This window comes from Hemitrygon akajei, chromosome 12, assembly GCF_048418815.1.
Source record: "Hemitrygon akajei chromosome 12, sHemAka1.3, whole genome shotgun sequence".
Lineage (NCBI taxonomy): Eukaryota > Metazoa > Chordata > Chondrichthyes > Myliobatiformes > Dasyatidae > Hemitrygon > Hemitrygon akajei.
In genome coordinates this window covers 29,618,204-29,638,648 of record NC_133135.1, presented here as the reverse complement: position 1 = coordinate 29,638,648, position 20,445 = coordinate 29,618,204, and the positions used below count along the sequence as shown (strand labels likewise).

Sequence of the window (20,445 nt, the reverse complement as noted above, 5' to 3'; positions counted from 1 at the left end):
TGTCTCTTAAGCACTTTCATCTGTGTCATATTTTAAAATTAACTAACAGCAAATGCAACCTTGGACTATTCAGCTCCTTTCACACAGATGCTTTATTGCTCTTGTGAATTGTACAAGAAAAAAGATGTGTGTGGATTGCTAATGGTGATTACTGTATAACCACCTTCCAGAACTGCAGCTATTTATTTAACTTGTGAACATTTGCCATGGAAATTGACAAATTAGTGCCATACTTTGGTGACAAATGCTGCTGCTATCCTCCGAGGGTTAGCTGATATTCTGAGCTCATCGCAGCTATTATCTATATGTCATTTAGCTATAACTTACAAGAAAAGAAAGATCTGAAGAGGTGAGATGAGTAATATCTTTCAAACATCCACCCTCAAAGACATTTTCTAATCATGGTATTATATGACAGATTGATATTAAAAGATAGTCAGTCTTCCAGCATCTTTCATAACTTATGCGTTTAAAGCTATCTAACATTGGATAGACCCTCCACAGATGTTTTGCATGCTAATGTTGTTTTCTAAGATGCATTTAAAGTCTCCACTTACTATTGAGCAGACTGCAGATGGAGAATCTTGCAACATGCAGTCAGATCCAGACTGTGCAAGATGTAACTGGAAAGGAAAATAACAAAGTGACAAAGTACAAAAAATATTCAACTAGCATTTGCAATACTGAACTAACTTCCAAAGTTTTTCTTGAAACATGAGCTTATTTTGATTTATTAGCTCTATTTCAAAGTTGTTGGTTGCAGTAAAAGGCTAACTAGATAAAGAAGGAATATACAGTCTTAAATCCAGATTATTGAATCTGACAAACACTCTTTATTCCAATTTATTAAAAAACTTATTTGCACTCTGAGCATAGACAAATGAAAAACCAAACAGATTACTGGAAGATTATGAGATATTAAACTTCAGTTTATATTTAATACTTTTTCACCTTCCTCCTGTGTTTATCAAAGTGTGGAAATGTTCCTCTGGTGTTGGGACTCATTAGTGCTTCGGTCTTGAGGAAATGATTAATCACTAATGTACAATTGGTCACTTTTAAATCACGATTTGAGCCCAGCAGTCCAAAGTTTTAAAGATCATTTTAATCAAAAGAAAGTCAAGGAGGGAAGACCGGAGAATAGAGTGTAGACAGCTGATGGTATTACTTACAGTGGAGGAATCAAAATTGGGTATGTGCCTGCAATGGAAACGTACAGTCAAATTAGGGACTTATGTTGCTGGAGGACATTACAAGGTTCTCAGCTCTGAAATTCTTTCCTTAAATCTCACTACTTCTATGCAATTTCTTCCTTAAGTAGTACTTGGAAATCAATCTGGCCAAGCTTTTGAACACTTGTCAGAATGTGACCTAGCTTCAAATCTAATTTTGTGATGCTGCTTAGAGTCTTTAATTGTGTTAATAATATTATAACTGTTAGGTTATGTTGTTAGGCAGTGATACTCAACATTACCACACATACAATTTGATTTATATTCTATAGTTCAACTAATAAGGAGGAATACCTTTAGCTAGATGGTGGCAAATCTGTGGAATTCATTGCCACAGAAAGCTGTGGAGACCAAGTCACATTGGGTATATTTAAAACAGAGGTTGATAGGTTCTTGATTAGTAAGGTTGTCAAAGATTATGGGGAGAAAGCAGGAGAATGTGGTTGACAGGGATAATATATCAGCCATGATGGACTGCTGTAACCAACTCAGTGGGCCAAATGGTCTAATTCTGCTCCTATATCTTGTGGACTTATGGTAGATAAAGGCCTGGTCTCAGCTTTTTGCACGTGCAATTGACTTGTTTGGTGGAATGGGAAGCTGGGGGAAGTTTGGTGATCAATGAGTTAGTCTATTCTTCCACCTCTTTATCAAAGCATTCTTGAAGTTAAATCACACAAAGGGAAACATGAATAAATCCCTTTTTTAATTTTCTGTAGCATTTCACAATAATAAAGATCGCCATGTTAATGCTGAGCTTCAATCAAAATGTTGACTACTTTTAAATTGTAGTCTTAAACTGTAATTTGATTTATTCTTTCATTTATATTCAGTTAACCACTCACTAAAGTTGTTTATTGATGAGGAATAAACAAAGCAATATAAAAAGAAATTTACTCTTCCTCTGATCATCATTATGTAATCACATATTTCAAAGCCTGCAAAAACTATTGTGATGGATAGTCACCGTACAAGGCTAGGGAACCTTTGCTTTTTTTCAAGCTCGGTTTTCTAGCACAGCAGCTGAAACCTCTAGAGATCAAAGAGTTGTTTGAATAAGTTAAACTTCCAACTAATATCCTTTATTTACCTACTTGTTGTAAGTGGAAGCTGGTTTCAGTTCTTAATGTAAGTGGCAAGCAATAAGTAGTCTGATGTTAAAAGGATAGTTTTGCAAACAAACAGCACTGTATATAGAACACAGTCCCACAACACTTGGGCTGACTACTCAAGAGATGCAGTTTAAGACAATGGGGTTATGTTAATAGACCTGTTTCAAACCAGACAATGCTGGCTATGTTACTTAGTTCAAGAAAGTATGTAGACCAGATTAATGCTATCACTTAGCACATGATATAGATGGCCTCTTAATAGCTGGAAGTTTTGTGTGCTCAAAGAGTCAGCTTCACAGCTTTAAACTATGGGATTCTGGGAACTCAGATTGTTTGCATAATAAGTGTGTAACCACCTATGGTGAAGTTATCTGCTGCTATTTATGTCAGATAGGGCTTAAAATCTATGTTTGAGGTGAGAACGTTGCAGTCAGCAACCCCAGTACCATTACTCTAGTTGCAAAGGAGCATGATATTTGAAACACTGAAAGGATAGGTATAAAGGGACCCCTCAGGACCCGCTATGTTGTTTGTTGCTATGTGTACACATACACTCAGTGGCCACTTTATTAGGTACATGTGTACACCCGTTCATTAATGCGAGTATCTAATCAGCCAATCATGTGGCAGAAACTCAGTGCATAAAAGCATGCAGATGTGGTCAAGAGGTTCAGATGTTGTTCAGACCAAACATAAGAGCGGGGAAGAAATGTGATCTAAGTGACTTAGTCCATGAAATGGTTGCGGGGTGGTTTGAGTATCTCAGAAACTGCTGATCCCCTGAGATTTTCATGCATAACAGTCCCCAGAGTTTACAGAGAAAGGTGTGAAAAACAAAAAAAAAAGTCCAGTGAGTGGTATTTCTGAGGGCCAAAATGGCTTGTTAATGAGCGATGTCAGAGGAGAATGGCCAGACTGGTTCAAGCTGACAGGAAGGTGACTGTATCAAATAACCATGCTTTACAACAGTTCTGTGCAGAAAGGCATCTCTGAATGCACAACACGTCGAACCATGAAGTGGATGTGCTACAGCAGACAAATGCCACAAACGTACACTCAGTCGCCACTTTATTACATGAGATACCTGATAAAGAGGCCACTGAGTGTATGTTGGAAATATATATAGCATAGAAGGTATGATTTGTGAAAGTCCTTCCCCTCCCAAAATTTCCTGTCACCTACGTGATAGTGAAACAGGTAGACTTTTCAGAGGTGGGAGAAGGGGAAACAAAATGAATTAATTACATTTCTTCTGGAAAGCCTCACAAATATCATCATAAAGTTTATTCAGTTTGTAACCAGATGGGATGCCTGTTGAAAACAGGAGCATTGCTTTTATTTGGGGCATTTGTTCTGGCCTGCGTTGACAGCACCTCACCAAATGAATTCTAACTGGAAACGCTATTCTACTGACAAGCACTGCGACGACACTGACAGCTATACAATACAGCGGTCAATACCTCTCACAGATCATTCGCTTCTCGTGTGTGGAAATCATCAATCTCTCATCCATGATACACAAAACCAGATGTTTCAACAATCTATACAAATTAGTCTGAGCGTGGCCATTTTTAACTCCGCAGTCTGTGACAAACTGCTTCTTTTTCATCTTTTGTTTATGAGTCTTCCTCTCCCTGTTTTGTGCTTAGCTTGATGTAGTAGTTTTGGACATTTATAGCAATCTTTACAAATTACTTTCCAAGCAGCATTTTAGCATAAACTGCCTGTCTGAGTTATGAACTTGTCTGTCCTTAGCGTGCTTGCTTAAGTGTTATATCTGATGGTTGTTTATTAGAGATAGAGAAGCTGGAATGGTTCTAACAGCATGAGACAGCTCCAATTGCTATGAATTCCAGTGCAACTGCAAAGCTGAGGCTTTAGGTCTGAACAGTGGGGATGTACAAGCTGAAATTTTGTCCATGTTGTTATTCCTAATGCATTTCACAGAAATAATTTACCTTTGAGTTCAGTTAGAGTTTCGATGTATGCAACAAAATAAATACAAAGGATGAAGTCAAGTCAGGTTTATTGTCATTTAACTATATACATTTAAGACATTTAACTCTATACCATCAAATAAGACAATGTTTCTCTGGATCCTCTCTTCTTCCTTCTCAGTGTCAGGGAAGGGGAAACTATTCTGATCTGAGCTCTGGAAACACAAGGGATGGTAGATGATGGAACCTGAAGCACAAAGAAAACAAACTGTTGAGGGACTCCGAGGGTCACACAGTATAGAAAGGGATGGTTGGCATTTTGGATTGAACCTTGATGCAGACTATCCCACTGCCTCCACAGATGCTGCCTAATCCACTGAGTTCCTCCAGCAGTTTTTATATTGCTCCTGATTAGAGCCCTAGTGTATGCATGCATTATTGTTCTATATTTGACCTTGAGCAATGTAATGCGTAGAAAGAAGCATTAAGAAATAGGTAGAGGTGCTAGAACATGCATATTAGTTTTCATATTTTCTGTATATTTATAATACATAACTGTCATTCATAAACACAAGAGATTCTGCTGATGCTGGAGGTCCAGAGAAATCCACACAAAAAGCTAGAGGAACTCAGCAGGTTAAGCAGCATTTATAGAGAGTCCTGATGAAGTGTCTCAGATCAAAATGTCAACTCTTTATTTCTCTCCACAGATGCTGCTAGACCTGCTGAGTTCCTTCAGCATTTTGCGTGGGTAGCTACCATTTGTTCAAGTTGTTTATAGATTAACTATTCACAGGCTTTTTAAGCTTCTTTAATCTTCTCAATGGAATTTATGTTGTCCTTGTCTTCACTTTCTGACTTCAGAAAATTGCCAGTATTTGATGTAATTCAGATAAACTTTACTTCATTTCTTCCAAGTTTGAATGGGTCAGTTTCCAGAACACATCGCACAGGAAATGAGTACACTTTTAATTTAGTCTCCTATTTACCTGAGATATTTATTTGTACTATACTTCAGCTGTCATATTAACATACCATCTTTAAATATCAGATTTACTGTTACTGCTCGTTATGCAGCTGGAGTTTAAGGCAGCAGTGAAGGTCCTCCTTCTCTGGTGGTGTTCAGAGCTTCTTTCATCACATCACTACTGTCAGTCATGCCAATCCCAGGTAGAGACTCAAGAATGCCATCACACTCAGATTTAGAAGAACGCTTCATTGTTGCTTCCATTACAATTTTGTTTGACCAGTCAGGGTTGTTAGTCCTGAGCTGAACCCCTGAACCTGGAGGACCAGTGGACCACTCTTAGTCTGGCCTCTGTCCTTTGACCAGTTTGGCACGTGTGACCCACCCAAGAGCCAGAGCATAAAGCCCTGACTACAGCCAACGTAACTCTGCAGGTCACTGAGGCCTGCGACCCTCCAAATCACGGCACGGTCCTCTTGGAGGTCAGATTTACGAAGTGGTGTTCATACATTTTTATTTTATTTGTGTGAGTAAATAAACTAACGTGAAGACTACAATGCCTCAGGCCATTGAACTTGAAGCATTTTAATATTGCCACAATTCTGATATTTCTAATTATAAATAAAAAATGTGAATGAAGGTTGGAAATAGGTTTCTTGCAAACAGGACAATCCAGACCTTTGTGTCAATCGTACAGTCTGTGCAGATGGCTGGAGGCATATCACAGCTTGTTCACAAACACAACCTTTACATAGAATTTCAAAGTGAGACATAACAAAAAAAGCTCTTTTTTTAGCATTGCACGTATTTCTTGTTTCTTAATCCTTATAATAAACATAACAATGAAATTCAGCTTCAAGCCCTTGAACAAGATGGGTGCTAGAGACCACATTGCTGGGTTTAATGACCAAATCTTGTTTACCTTCATGACAGGAAAATGCAGAGCATTCAGAGGTGTGAATTTTGTGTTGATTTATGAGCAGAGAGGATGAATGATTTGAATACGATTTTGAGAAGAACAACTGCTTGCAAGGCATTGAATGAAATATGAAGCTATTCATACAAACATATAGGTAATTATTTGGGGGAAAAATATTTTAGAACAGTTGTCCAGAGCAATAAGGTAAACAGTAATGTTGGGAAATGTATTCAAAAGTCCTTGATTGCAAAGGGCAACTTAATATTTAGCTGAATAAATTGTGCAGAATAGGAAAATGTGTTTTGTAATTTTTGGTAATGGGTTCAATTATTTAAAAAAGCAATTTTCGGATTGTGAATAAGATACCATTTCTCTCTATTACTTGTTTCTTTGCCACACTTAAAAAAAACACACTTCATCGTCCGTAAAGTCCCTTAGACAGTGTAAGGATTTTGAAGGTCACCATATACATGCTAGTCATTCGTTCTTTTTATAAACACGTCTTTTATCTTAGTTCAAAGAGAAAAATGAAAAGTTTTTTTTAACATGGAGGAATTAGTAAAGGTTAAACATACCAGAAGCATTTTACTTTGAAGTTCAAGAATTGAAACCCTTGGCTAAATCCTTTCAGGATGGAGGAAGTGTAACTCAACAACACATCTTTTGTTTAACAGCTGAAGGAGCAAACTGGTGGACCATAAGTTAGCACAGTGTTTAAGTCACTGGATAAACATAAAGATGTCCGGATCATTATTCCGCAGACCTCATTTTTATACACCTTTTTAATGTAAGGGTTCATAGGATGTGAATGCCATAGGTAACAGCAATAATTGCTGTCTGTCTATCAAATATGCTGAGAAGACATTTAAATGCCAACCACTCTGGCTAATCTGCTGGATTTGGTATTAGTATCAGCCAAACAAAGTGCCATTTTTTACACTGCTAAAAACCTTCTTTGAAGGTCATTAATGCGTCAGATTTTGTTTTCCAGCAATTCTGGTAGATGAGGCTAACTGTCTTTCCCAAAGGATTTAATTAATTATTTGAATTTAAATCCTTCATCTTTGAAGGTGAGTTTCAAACTGAGGCAAGCTGCCTCAACGATTATCACCAAATAACACTCACATCTAAAGAAGTACATTAAGAGGTTGATAATGGCTAGGATTAACTGCTGTCTCAGCATCACCTGGACCTCCTGCAATTTGCCTACCGCCACAACAGGTAGATGTAATTTCACTGATTCTCCACAATTTAGCAGTGGGAGATGCATTACTTGAATTTATGCACATATACTGTATGCCCATTGCTGAAAATGGACTGGCCATCTTTTGGACGAAACTTGAAAACAAGGCCTTATCTGCCCTCTGGGGTGGACTTGCCAAAGTATCATTTTAAAATTCTCTGTGGTCTTACGGTCAAACAATATCATTAAAAAAAGATTATCAAGTCATAATTTGCAGCATTTTAAACAATGACAACAGCCAAGTATTTTAGGCTTTCCTGGAGTCAATAATAAGTAATTATAAATCCCCTCATTATCTAGTGAGGGGACTCAGCATTTTCTGACTAGATTCCTTAACTCTTAAAAAAGAGGATGTGAGGCACCTTTGTGATGTGCTGTAGTCCATATGGTGATGGTATACCTGCAATGTGTTTTGATAAGGTCCTTTCCAAATGATAAAGGAACATTAATAAAATTGTGTGACTCTAATTTGTTGGTATATTTTAGCTTCCAGTAAGTTGTTGTTTGTAGCTAAAGGAAACTCTACAGACAGTCACTGTGTTTTTTTATCTCAGTGACGATGGAGATATCAGTTGCTGAATATTTCTGTTTAAAGAATAGGGTTGGAGATTTTCAGGATTCTTCAGGCACCAGTTTGGTTTTCTTAAAGTTACTACTCACAGGTCAACACATTCTGTGCACCCATTACAACAGCAAAACCTCTAGTTTGACAGCTCACTCACACATTACTTAAAGCAGATTCATTACTTTTTAGAGAAAACCTATTCCTTTCTGCTTGGTTATTTTGCTGCATGAGAAACTTGATCTTCTAGGTCTAGACTAGCAGCCTATTTGTTCCTGGGACCAAATTTCTAAACGTGGTAAAAGTACGAATTGAGGCTAAACACATTGACTGGGATGCCACAAGATGAGTGTGCTAGTTATCTGTATTTAGGAGCGATGGGTAATCAATATGTTTTGCATCCATCTTCACTATTGGGCTTAAGATCCAATCCAACTCACCAATTGCAGGGCATGCCCTGCCCTGAAAATAAAGGTATATGATCTGTGCATATCACTACCCTCACCATTATGTTTATGCAGGAAATGTCAGTGCGCCATTTGTTTGAATGAGGTCCTGTTCCCCATGGAAATTCTGTTTACTTAGCTCTTTCTTTGATGCTTTAAGTTATTTGTTGAATTATTAGGACAATTTAATTACATTTATTTTATATTTACGTATTAAAAATTTTATTTTTCAATTATTCTATCTACTTCTCCCGGGTGAAACTAGGGGATTTTTGATATTATGATCTTGGTTGGTTTAGAGCCTTATTGAACAACTGAAAAATATAATTGCAAGGCAAGTATTTTGGAGACTGAAACCTCTTCTTGCAGTGGAGTATTCTAAATATTGCACAACTTTACAGTCTAATCCATTGCAGGCAATTACTCTTAATTTCTGCCAGATGACTGTTCATCACCTGCATTGATTACTGAATACAGGGAACTTATAAAACTTCTAGAGAGCACTTCTTTCTCTTCTATTGTAAGTACATTGCTCATCTTTTAGCCGTCCATCTTCCTCAACCACCAGAATGTCAATTGAACAAGCTCGTGGTGATGGTGCATTAAAGTTTTTCAATTCTCAGAGGATGCCGTTCTTTCTGATCCATATTTGCAGTAACCTCAGTATAATGCCAATTGGTTATATTGAGTAGACACAAATAGGTCCCTGATGTTTAAATAATTCTCAGGGATTTGTTTCTTAATTGTCACGTTGAATAAGCACATTCATTGAGTAAACAATGATTTACATTAAAATCTAATATACTGAGTGTTGATCATTTTCAGAATCAGGTGCATTATCACTGTCTTACATGATCGAAGTTTGTTGTTTTGAAAGAGCAGCATTGTGTAAAAACACAAATTGACTATAAACTACAAAAGTAAATAACTAGTGCATAAAAACTAGGAATAATGAGGTAGTGTTCAGGGACTGTTCAGAAAACTGATGGCAGAGGGGAAGAAGTTGTTTTGGAATCATTGAGTGGGGATCTTTTGGCTCCCTGATGGTGATGAGAATTCTTATTGATGGCTGCTGCCTTCTTGAGGCAGCACCTCCTGAAGATGTCCTCGATGCTGGCTGTGATGGGGCTGGCTGATCATTAATTTTTTATTATCTTAGCGTCTTTCAGAAAATTCTGTTCTTGGTGTTTGTTTTCTTGTGTAATTTTTACATTAAATTCTGATTTGACTTATAATAGAGAAATAAAAGGTTGGTGCCAGTGAAGGAAATGCACCAATTAAGCCAATTACTGGAGCCGCAGATTCCATTAACCTAACTGTGGTACCGTTTTCAATGTCACTAATCCTTTACGCTTCCAAAGAGTCACCCGCAAGTCAGTAAAATACATTGAAAATTGTGAGAACATTTTATTTTCTAAACTTTGATGCCCCTGTCCTAATGCTCACCCAGTTCAATTAACTTATTGTCCCTGGGCGTGAGGTTAGGTAATGCCTTGATTAGCTTTAACTCCTCTTCCTTCTTTATAGGTCTTTCTACGGTCAGTCCTCTGTGTTTATGAAATCTACCCCTGCCTTGTAAACTTCTAAGAATTTGTGCTCTGAAAATTTCTATTTAAATCCCTACACAACTCAATCTTTTCTTTCCCCTTTAGGAAATCATCACAATTGTTCCCTTAATGAAGGGCCGTTGTTATCAGAATATCAGCACTCACCTTTCTCCAAATCACGTACAGTCACGGGATTTGATACATATTATTACTCCTTCATTGTCAACTGATTGCATCTCTTTACCCTGCTGTATGGTTGTAGGGGGGATTTTCGGCAGAATGGATAGGCAGTTCTGGTTCTAGTTGTAATAATGTGAATGGAATATGGAAATGAGACCAGATGTTTGGATGGAGGTGACCACTTTATAAGGGACACCATTTTGATGGGGTATGTGGATCAAGGTTGAAAGGAGTCAGATTAAGGCAGAGGGTGGGCATTGTGTCTGAGGTGACTATTTGGCCAGAAGTAGGTGTGGTCAATGCAATGCATTGGTGGTGTAGGATTTTGCGAATAAAACATATGAGAGTCATTTTATGTGTTTAACAAAAGCCATAGCCTTTTACTTCCATGACAAACAAACCAAAAGCAGTCGCCTCACACTGACATTATTACGTCAGACACCGTCTCTTAAAGTGAACACAACAGCTCAATGGTGGTGTTTGTGAATTACGTAGAACAGTCTCTGTTCTGAACAATGTGTAATTTGTCACCCATTACATAACTCTACACAGCACCAATCCCCGTCCCCCCCTAAAGAATTCACCCAAACTGGCATTGTGAGTCTGTGTGGTGCTTGTACTGGCTCGGGTCCTATGTGACTTGTTTGGAGTAACAACAGGTTACTTGTCTGGAGGTGTGCTGACAGGCACATGGTCATATTGTGATGTAGGGGTATGACAGCAGATCCATCCAGGTCTTGGTGGATTGGTTAAGGCAATCTACAGAAATACTTTCAGGTTTACCCCTCCTACCTACTATAAACATCTGTCCACTCCAGTCCAAAATGGAATGAGGGCTAAAGGGGAGTATTATGGCAACAAAAACAAATGAGGTAGAGTGTAGGTCAACTGGAACCCAAGAGTGCTGTACGACAAGATGGGAGGTAGGAATAAGGATTGAGTTTACAGAGGACGGTGGAATGCTGAGACACTGACAAGGTGGTCCTGGTGTTATGAATAAAATCACCTAGAATCCATAGAGGCTGCCCCTACACCAACACAGCTGCAGAGGACTGCAGGTCTGCTTTTGGAGCTATCCTGGAGTTCAAAGTATGTATACATTATACAATCTTGAGATTTCAGAATTAGGTTTATTATCACCGGCATGTGACGTGAAATTTGTTAACTTAGCAGCAGCAGTTCAATGCAATACATAATATGGAAGAAAATAAAAATAAAAATAAGTAAATCAATTACAGTTTATGTATATTGAATAGATTTAAAAACGAACAAAAAACAGAAATACTGTATATTAAAAAAAGCTGAGGTAATGTCCAAGGGTTCATTGCCCATTTGGGAACCGGATGGGAGAGGGGAAGAAGCTGTCCCTGAATCGCTCAGTGTGTGTTTTCAGGCTTCCGTACCTCTTACCTGGTGGTAACGGTGAGAAAAGGGCATGCCCTTTTGCTGGAGGTCTTTAATATTGGACGCTGCCTTTCTGAGACACCGCTCCCTGTGGATGTCCTGGGTACTTCGTAGGCTAGTACCCAAGATGGAGCCAACTAGATTTACAACCCTCTGCAGCTTCTTTCGGTCCTGTGCAGTAGCCTCCCCCACCTCCCATCCCATAACAGACCGTGATGCAACCTTTCAGAATGCGGTCCACGGTACATCTGTAGAAGTTTTTGAGGGTATTTGTTGATGTGCTAAATCTCTTCAAACTCCTAATGAAGAAAAGCCACTGTCTTGCCTTCTTTATAACTATTTCGATATGTTGGGACCAGTTTAGATCCTCCGAGATCTTGACACCCAGGAACTTGAAACTGCTCACCCTCTCCTTTTCTGATCCCTCTATGAGGATTGGTATGTGTTCCTTCATCTTACCCTTGCTGACGTCCACAATCAGCTTTTTCGTCTTAATGACGTTCAGTGCCAGGTTGTTGCTGTGATACCACTCCACTAGTTGGCATATCTCACTCCCTTACGCCCTCTCGTCACCACCTGAGATTCTAGCAACAATGGTCGTATCATCAGCAAATTTTTAGATGGTATTTGAACTATGCCTAGCCACACAATCATGGGTAGAGAGAGAGAGTAAAGCAGTGGGCTAAGCACACACCTGAGGTGCGCCAGTGTTGATTGACAGTGAGGAGGATATGTTATCACCAATCTGCACAGATGGTGGTCTTCTGGTTAGGAAGTTGAGGATCTAATTACAGAGGGAGGTACAGAGGCCCAGGTTCTGTAACTTATCAATCAGGATTGTGGGAATGATGGTATTAAATGCTGAGCTATGGTTAATGAACAGCATCCTGACGTAAGTCAGAATCCTGACATCATCCTTTTCTCCCTGGAGCGACGGAGGATGAGGGATGACTTGATAGAGGTGTATAAGATGATGAAAGGCATTGATTGTGTGGATAGTCTGAGGCTTTTTCCCAGGGCTGAAATGGTTGCCACAAGAGGACACAGGTTTAAGGTGCTAGGGAGTAGGTACAGAGGAGATGTCAGGGGTAAGTTTTTTACTCAGAGAGTGGTGAGTGCATGGAATGGGCTGCCAGCAACGGTGGTGGAGGCGGATACGATAGGGTCTTTTAAGAGACTTTAGGATAGGTACAATAATCTTAGAAAAATAGAGGGCTATGGGTAAGCCTAGTAATTTCTAAAGTTGGGACATGTTTGGCACAACTTTGTGGGCCAAAGGGCCTGTATTGTGCTGTAGGTTTTCTGTTTCTATAAGTGTTTGTGTTGTCTCGATGGTCTAAAGCCGTGTGGAGAGCCATTGAGATTCATCTCCTTCCAGACAGTCACAAAACAAAGAAACCCAAAGGAACCCCAAAAAATAGAAGACCTTCGAACACTCACTGTGCTGAAAGAAAAGAAGATAATCATACAATCAGCAACTGCAGTCAAACGGCTTTCTGAACTGAAGTCCACAAAGAGAGTCCAAGACCCATAGTTTAGTGCAGAGCCTAATAAACACTGTGGAGCAGCAATCTAAACTGATTCATCCCACGCCTTGGGCCCCAACACTGGCACCTGGTCCTCGCCGCCTCAATTTGGCCTGTACCCAATCTTTTTGATTTGGCATTTAAATTAAATCAATCGAACCTCGGGTCCTCCTTGCTCTCGGCAACAGGCCCACTGCACCGCCTCGGTTCTGCCACATCAAATTGACTCCAAGGCGAAAGGGAAGTTACAGACTATTACTTGAGATGATCATTTGCCAGAAAAAAAATATGATTAACTAAGTACTTAGTGGTTTTCCTTGTTTCATTAGCCACCAACCAGAAGTCTCAGAGATTCAGCTGTGTGATCTGAGCCCCAGTAGGACTCACAGGAGACAATTGTGCCAACATCCATCCATCAGGAACATCCTTGGAGTAGCCTTTACGGAACGGTGAAACCGCGCACACAGGCGATTGGATGTAGGTGATACACTGTGGTCTGATGCAATTTAACACAGAGGTTGCGGTCCACAGGGATGACATGAATTGTGAGCTGTGGTCGGAAGAGATATCAAATGGGGTGCCAAACTGAGCGATCCAGGTGCTGATGAATGCCCGATCCACGCCATAGCCCTCATCAACACTGGATGGACAACCTCTGGCCACATGACGGCATGGTACACCATGGTAAGGAGATGCAGGAAATGGTGGGAGGTGGGAGAGGAACAACCAGGCCCACATTGATGTAGTCAAAGCATCACTCCGTGACCTCGTAAGGTCCCCAAGTTGCCCGAAGGTAACGGTTCGTTTTTGCCTGCTGACACACAACACAGGCCGGACTACAGTCTCGCACGACCTTCTTAAGACCGTGCCACACAAGAGTTAAAGCAACCAGTTTCATGAAGTCTTCCACCCGGACACGAGAGGCTGTGGATGGAGTTAAAAGCAGTACGCCTCCAGTTTGCAGGGCAAGGACGACCAGCTGAGACGTTGCATAGGAGGGAAACTCCTGCGTCCCTGAACTTAACATCAGCCAACCACAGCCTGTGACTGTTGTCCCCTAAGCCTGGACCTCTGGATAGGTAGCTTGGTCAGCTACCCTGCTGGCATTGCCATACACATTGGGTTGATGTTGATGGCAGGCCATGAGAGGCAGTTGACCACAGCATTATTTTCCCTTCAATGTACTGTCAGTTGTGAATTCTGAAATGTAGGCCGGGTAACAGTGTTGCCATGCAGACCAGGGCCCCGATGCTTTGGCCATTGTGTGGATGGCAGGGGGGAGGTGTGTTCAATCAACACTATGAAATGCGACCCTCCGGCAGAAATGAAAGTGACCAATGGCCAGACAGAGACCGCGAATCTTACGGTCTGATATGCAGTAGTTCCTCTCGTCCGTGGTGGAGCTGCCTGCTGAAGAGGGCATGTGGCTCCCTCACACTCCCAACCGTTTGAGCACAGCGCCCACTGTCTGAGGTGTCAGTAGTGATGGCTTTCGGTGCATTGGGGAGTGGGTGCAGCAGTAGGGTTGCACTCGGAAGCGCTTGTTTGGTGTCATCAAATGCCCTGGTCATGTCTGCTGACCATTCAAGTATGCAATTAGGAGCACTGCCTTTAAGGGCACTATAAGAGGGGAGCACAGGTTCAGCAGCTTGTGATAGAAATTCACCATACCTAACTGAAAGCTCTTGCAGTGCTTTGGCAATGTGGGCCAGTGGAATGTCCATAATAACAGCAACTTTTGATAGCAGGGGTGTCAAACCTTCTGGTGGCCAAGAAAGTCAATAGTAGACAACCTGAACCGGCATTTAGAGGGGTTAGCCATCAGCTTGAAAAATACTTGAGAAGTATGCAAAGATGTAATAAAAGTCCTGCTTTGGATGCACTGCCGACAAGCATATTGTTCGCGTAAACGTGAAGAAAAATCTAAGTCTTTTAACAGAGTCCATTAGTCACTGAAAAATCTGTGCAGCATTTTTCAGCCCAGACAGAAACTCAAATAGGCCAAACGGGGTTACAACAGCGGTCTTGGAATTTCTTCAGTGCCCACAGGCTTCTGATGGTAGCTCCTGACTAAGTCCAATTAAGAAAAATGATCTTTCTGGCTAAATATGCCAAAAAGTCTTGAATATGAGGTTACGATTGGGTTGGTAGTCTCATTAGGGTGGCAGTAATTGCCACATGGACAGCAACCATCTTATCTTGGTAAAGCCCAGGGGCTATTTGACCTGCATACAAAGCCAAGCATTTCCATGTCAGCCTAAATGCTGGTCAGTTTTTGCATCCAGTCCATGTGCACGGGCGAGGACCGGGGAGCCAGTTACGGAAAGTGGTGCTCCACCCCACGCTTTGTGACAAAATGGAAAATGTGGGCTTGGTAAAGTTTGGGAATACGCCCAGCATGTGAGTGAATTCACATGTGGTGGTGCATGCTCTAGACAGTTGTCATGGGGAATTTACTGGGGATATAGGATAATAACCTTTGTGTCCACAACCGACAGTTCTTAAAATCTAATAGAAGTCCTTTGTGCTGAGGAAATTTGTGACGAGCAAAGGTCTAGCAACTTTAACCAAGACAAAGCCCCACGTGTACGTGGTCTACTGAAGCACAGCATCATGCATGGTGTCCCACAGATCCGGATCCAGCTGCCACTGGTGGCCTCCAGCGAGGGTCCATCGCTTTCTATTTTATACTCAATTGGCGATGCTGACAGCACACTCATTTGAGTGCCCGTGTCACACGGGAAGCGTTGACCTGAAAGGTTTCCATAATGAACAATAGATGATCCTGCAGCTGGAACTCATGGTGTTCACGGATCTCTGATGTCCTGATGCGCTGGCACTGTCGAAGCTGCATGGCGGTCAGCGCATCTTGCCGCTTGTGCGGAAGTATGTGCCGTAAAAATGTAGGCCCAATGTCGTTTGCTTCAAAGCTGCGGGCATGAGTCTACTGGAGGCTCTGCTGACAGGCCTTATTGAGACAGAGAAGGGAGAGTGAAAGATGAATCTCTGCCTGGCTGAGTGGGACTATTGGCCATTCTAGCAAGCTCCTTATAGTCCCTCATGGGTACAGCAGCAAGGGCTGCGCAACCTTGATCAGGCACTTGTTGCATAAAGAGCTCTTAAAAAAATAAAACAAGGGTGATGATTACAAAGGAGAGATAACACGTGGTCCAGTCGTTCTGAAGGCCTAGCATCATCCAAAGCCAGGAAAGGGGATCAACCGTTCGGCCCACTCCTATTTATCATGTGCAGACAGCTCATCTAGTTGACTCACCACTCTGGCTGCAGTGGAAATACTAAATGGAGCTACGACATAGTAAAATTTGGTATTGTCTGCCGTGATTTCTTGCAGCACAAACTGGGCTTTCACCTACGCAAACTACCCGGCAGCTTTAAAGGGACTGCATTGGTTGAACTTTCATTGAGTTACTCAGGAATCGCCTGAGAGTGTCGGGGTCGCCAACGTGGGATTTTGCGACTAAACCATGCCAAGGTCATTTTATGCATTTAACAAAAGCCGCAGCCTTTTAGTTCCATTATGAACAAATCAAAAGTGGCCACCTTACACTGATGTTATTACGTCAGACCCTGTCTTTTAAAGTGAACACAACAACTCAATGACGGTGTAGAATACTCTCTATTCTGAACAATATAGATCATCTGGCACCCATTACATTACCCTACGGTGGGATGATAGCAGGCATTCATGATTGGTGTTGTACTGGAGAGGTCATGTTGGCTTGGGAGTGTCCAATTGCAGGCAGTCGGAAGGATGGTATGATCCTAGTAGAGCATTGTTCAGCGACCCCATCATCACCGCATGTGACAGGGATCATTAAATCAGTACGAGAAGAGACCAATGCATGAAAGTGCCTGATCAAATTCCTGGATGTAAAATGACCTTGAAATTGCCATTATATTTCACACTGGGGAAAGGAGTGATTTGTACTTTCACAGCACGGAGACAAACACTACAATGCATTCGAAATTCTGGGTCACTGTTTCTTGCACATAAGGAAAAAAATAAATGTTCAGCCCAAACACTTCTGCTTAGTTCATCTTCACACTTGGTGGGGGGGGGGGGGGGGGGAACTGAATTTGAAATGGTAGAGATGGGTAAAATTTAACAAATACCTAAATAAGATAACAAGAACCAGTGAACTCACAGGATGAAGAGCTTTGAGTTTTTTAGAATGTTTTTGAAACTGTAAAAACAGCACCTTGAAGTGGGAAGACTAGAAAACGCATGATAAGGAAACGTGATAATTGGTGAATCAGATTTTTAAATTAATAATTGCAGATAACAAGCACATGCAGGAAGAATTGATCTCATCCTGATGTTTTCAATGGGTTATCAGACCATGGCAAATAACGTTTGTGTGCAGTGTTCATGCCAGTGTTTGCTTCCGATCACACTGGGCATCCGAAATGAGTTTACTGCTGGCTGGAGAAAGCTGCCCAACCCCATGCCACAGCAGCTGAAAGGTTTACGTGGAGGCTGTTAGTACTGTAATGATGTAATTTATCCATGATAAAGTCGTATTATAAAATTAGCAACATCAGTAAACAGTAAAAGAGGTAGATGTAGGTGTGGTGAGGGAAATGAATATGAGAAACAAGGCAAAATATGGCTGATTACATATATTGTTGATTTTAATGGTTTTTTCCCCCTTTTTCTTTCTTCCTATTTACTTCTCCCTTTGCTATACTAGTCTTTACCACCCCTTTCCAGCTGGCAGCATCACCACTGGGTCACCCTTTTTCTCCAGGTCTATCTCCATAGACCTCCTCATAGTTCTACTACCACCAAAGGATGTTCTTAAAAGCATGAAGTCTAGCAAACTCATATGGGATTTAGGTTAATTGGCTATCGTAAACAGTTCCATGATTAGTCTAGGTTTCAATCAGGGGTTGCTGGGTGGTACGGCTCAAAGGGCCAGAAAGGCAGATTCCGTGCGGTTTCTTTCTTTCTTTCTTTCTTTCTTTCTTTCTTTCTTTCCTTCTTTTCTTCTTTCTTTCCTGGCCCAGGGAATTTCTATTTATTTTTTTCTGCCTTGCAAATTTGAATTTGAAGGTATATACATTGTGAGTTGTATCTCTAGATTCCAATGACCTATTCCCATCCCATTATCAGCAAGACAGTTTTCAGACCACATTAAAGCCTGCTTTTGGATCCCATTCTTTCTTTCTATTTTAAGTCAGACTGGTGCCAGTCTACAGGGTGGTCTATCTGCTGACTATTCTTCCTTATGAATTGTATTTTTTACCCCATAATAAACACTCTGTCTGTGAATTCTGTTCACACTTACCTTTCAAAGTATTGGCCATTGTATTTCTGGGTCTCTGCTGGAGGCAGTTGGCTCAGGTCCTGTTTTGGAGAGACTTGACCACAGAATACTGCTTAACATTCCAATGGAGAAGTGATACCCTATTAATGATTCCATATTTTGGTTGAGTTGTTAACACGAGTCTCTGTTGGCCCTCTTACGTGGACATAAAAGGTCACATGGTCTCTCAAAGAACAGAAAGATTATCTTCATCTTAGATTGGCAAACACGTTTAATGGTCATTATCAGATTAGTGCTCGTGCGAGCTTGTTGTGGAAATTTTGACTGCTGTGTTTCTTGGAATAAAATAGTGTTTTCTCTTCAGAAGATGATTATTAAATTTAAAGTAATTAGGAATATTCTGAAAGGGCTGTAAGAGTTGATATATAAATGCACTTCTTCCTTTCTTACTTTTTTCTTGTACAGTGATCATTCCATCTTTGGCTCTGGGTGTGAAATCTTTCTACAATACAATGATTTAACTAAATGAGTTAAATGGAAGATCATTTGTCCTTCCTTTAGAAATCAAAACAGATTTAAACTTTCTAGTCTGATGTCTTTGAGACTTGACCAATACTAGGCTACAGAAAATGCTGGACTAGAAATGACTGCAAGAACCCCCAACGTAAATATATGCTTAACCCCTTAGACTTAAACTGTATATCCCTTGAATGGCCTCTCGCTTTGAGCAAGCAGCTGCACGCATCAACAAAAGAGATTGGTCTTGTCAGATTCCAAAGGAAATCCCTTAATTGTCACTCATTGATACAGAACTGAGACAATGTTGATGGTGCCATATTTTGGATGAGATGCTATCACGAGACTCTGTGGATGTATGGTATCTTGACAAGCAGAAAGATCATCTTCATCTTAGAATGCAAAACAGGTTCAGTAGTCATCGTCAGATAAGTGTAGAAGTTTGATTTATTTAATTACGAGGGGTGATTGATAAGCTCGTGGCCTAAGGTGGCAGGACATGAGTTACACAGCTCTCGTTACATCCACATGCAATTCAGCTCTTTGAGTTATTGTGCAGAGAGTTTGAAGTTAATAACTCATCTCCTTCTACCTTAAGCCACAAACTTATCAATCATCCCGATGAGTTATTAACTGAAGAGCTATTAACTTTAAACTTTCTGCATAATCACTCAAAGAGTTGATCTGCATGTGCATGTAACGACAGATGTAGAACTCAGCTCCTTCTACCTTAGGCCACAAACTTATCAATCACCCCTCGCCCCTCATATTTTATTTATTGAGATATAGGGTGGAATAGCCCCTTCAAGCTGTGCCATCCAGCACTTCCTCTATTTAACCCTAGCCTAACCACAGGAAAATTTACAATGACTAGTTAACCTACCAGCTGGGTACATCTTAGGACTATGGGATACCCTGGAGCACCTGGAGGAAACCCACACAGCCACGCGGAGAACACACAAACACCTCACAGGCAGAGGCAGGATTTGAACTCCTGTAAAGCATTGTGCTAACCACTACACCACCACTGTGGAACTGCCTGTGGACATTGACCACAGTAAACTTACTCAGTTCTTTGATCAGAGATTAAGGGAGCTAGGGCTTTACTTTCTGGAGAGAAGGAGGATGAGAGGAGACATGACAGAGGTATACAAGATATTAAGAGAAATAGATAGAGTGGACAGCCAGCGCCTCTTCCCCAGGGCACCACTGCTCAATACAAGAGGACATGGCTTTAAGGTAAGGGGAAGGAAGTTCAAGGGTTATAGTAGAGGAAGGTTTTTCACTCAGAGAGTGGTTGGTGCGTGGAATGCACTGCCTGAGTCAGTGGTGGAGGCAGATACACTAGTGAAATTTAAAAGACTACTAACAGGTATATGGAGGAATTTAAGGTGGGGGCTTATATGGGAGGCAGGGTTTAAGGGTCGGCACAACATTGTGGGCCAAAGGGCCTGTACTGAGCTGTATTGTTCTATGTTCTATGTTATATTTATTTACTCACTTCAATTTGTTAAGAGCAAGTTTTTATTGCTTATCTCAAAATCTGCTAATTCAGAAAAAGAAAAA

At 40.8% G+C, this 20,445-nt stretch overlaps 1 long non-coding RNA gene across 1 annotated transcript in view; it reads left to right on the top strand.

Moving 5' to 3' along the window:
* Positions 1–1,118: 1,118 nt before the first annotated feature.
* Positions 1,119–20,445, top strand: part of LOC140736840 (uncharacterized) — a 94,746-nt gene continuing 75,419 nt past the window's right edge. Inside the window, exon 1 of the long non-coding RNA XR_012101013.1 lies at positions 1,119–1,192. This is a non-coding gene — a long non-coding RNA (uncharacterized lncRNA). The remainder of the gene's footprint in view (positions 1,193–20,445) is intronic.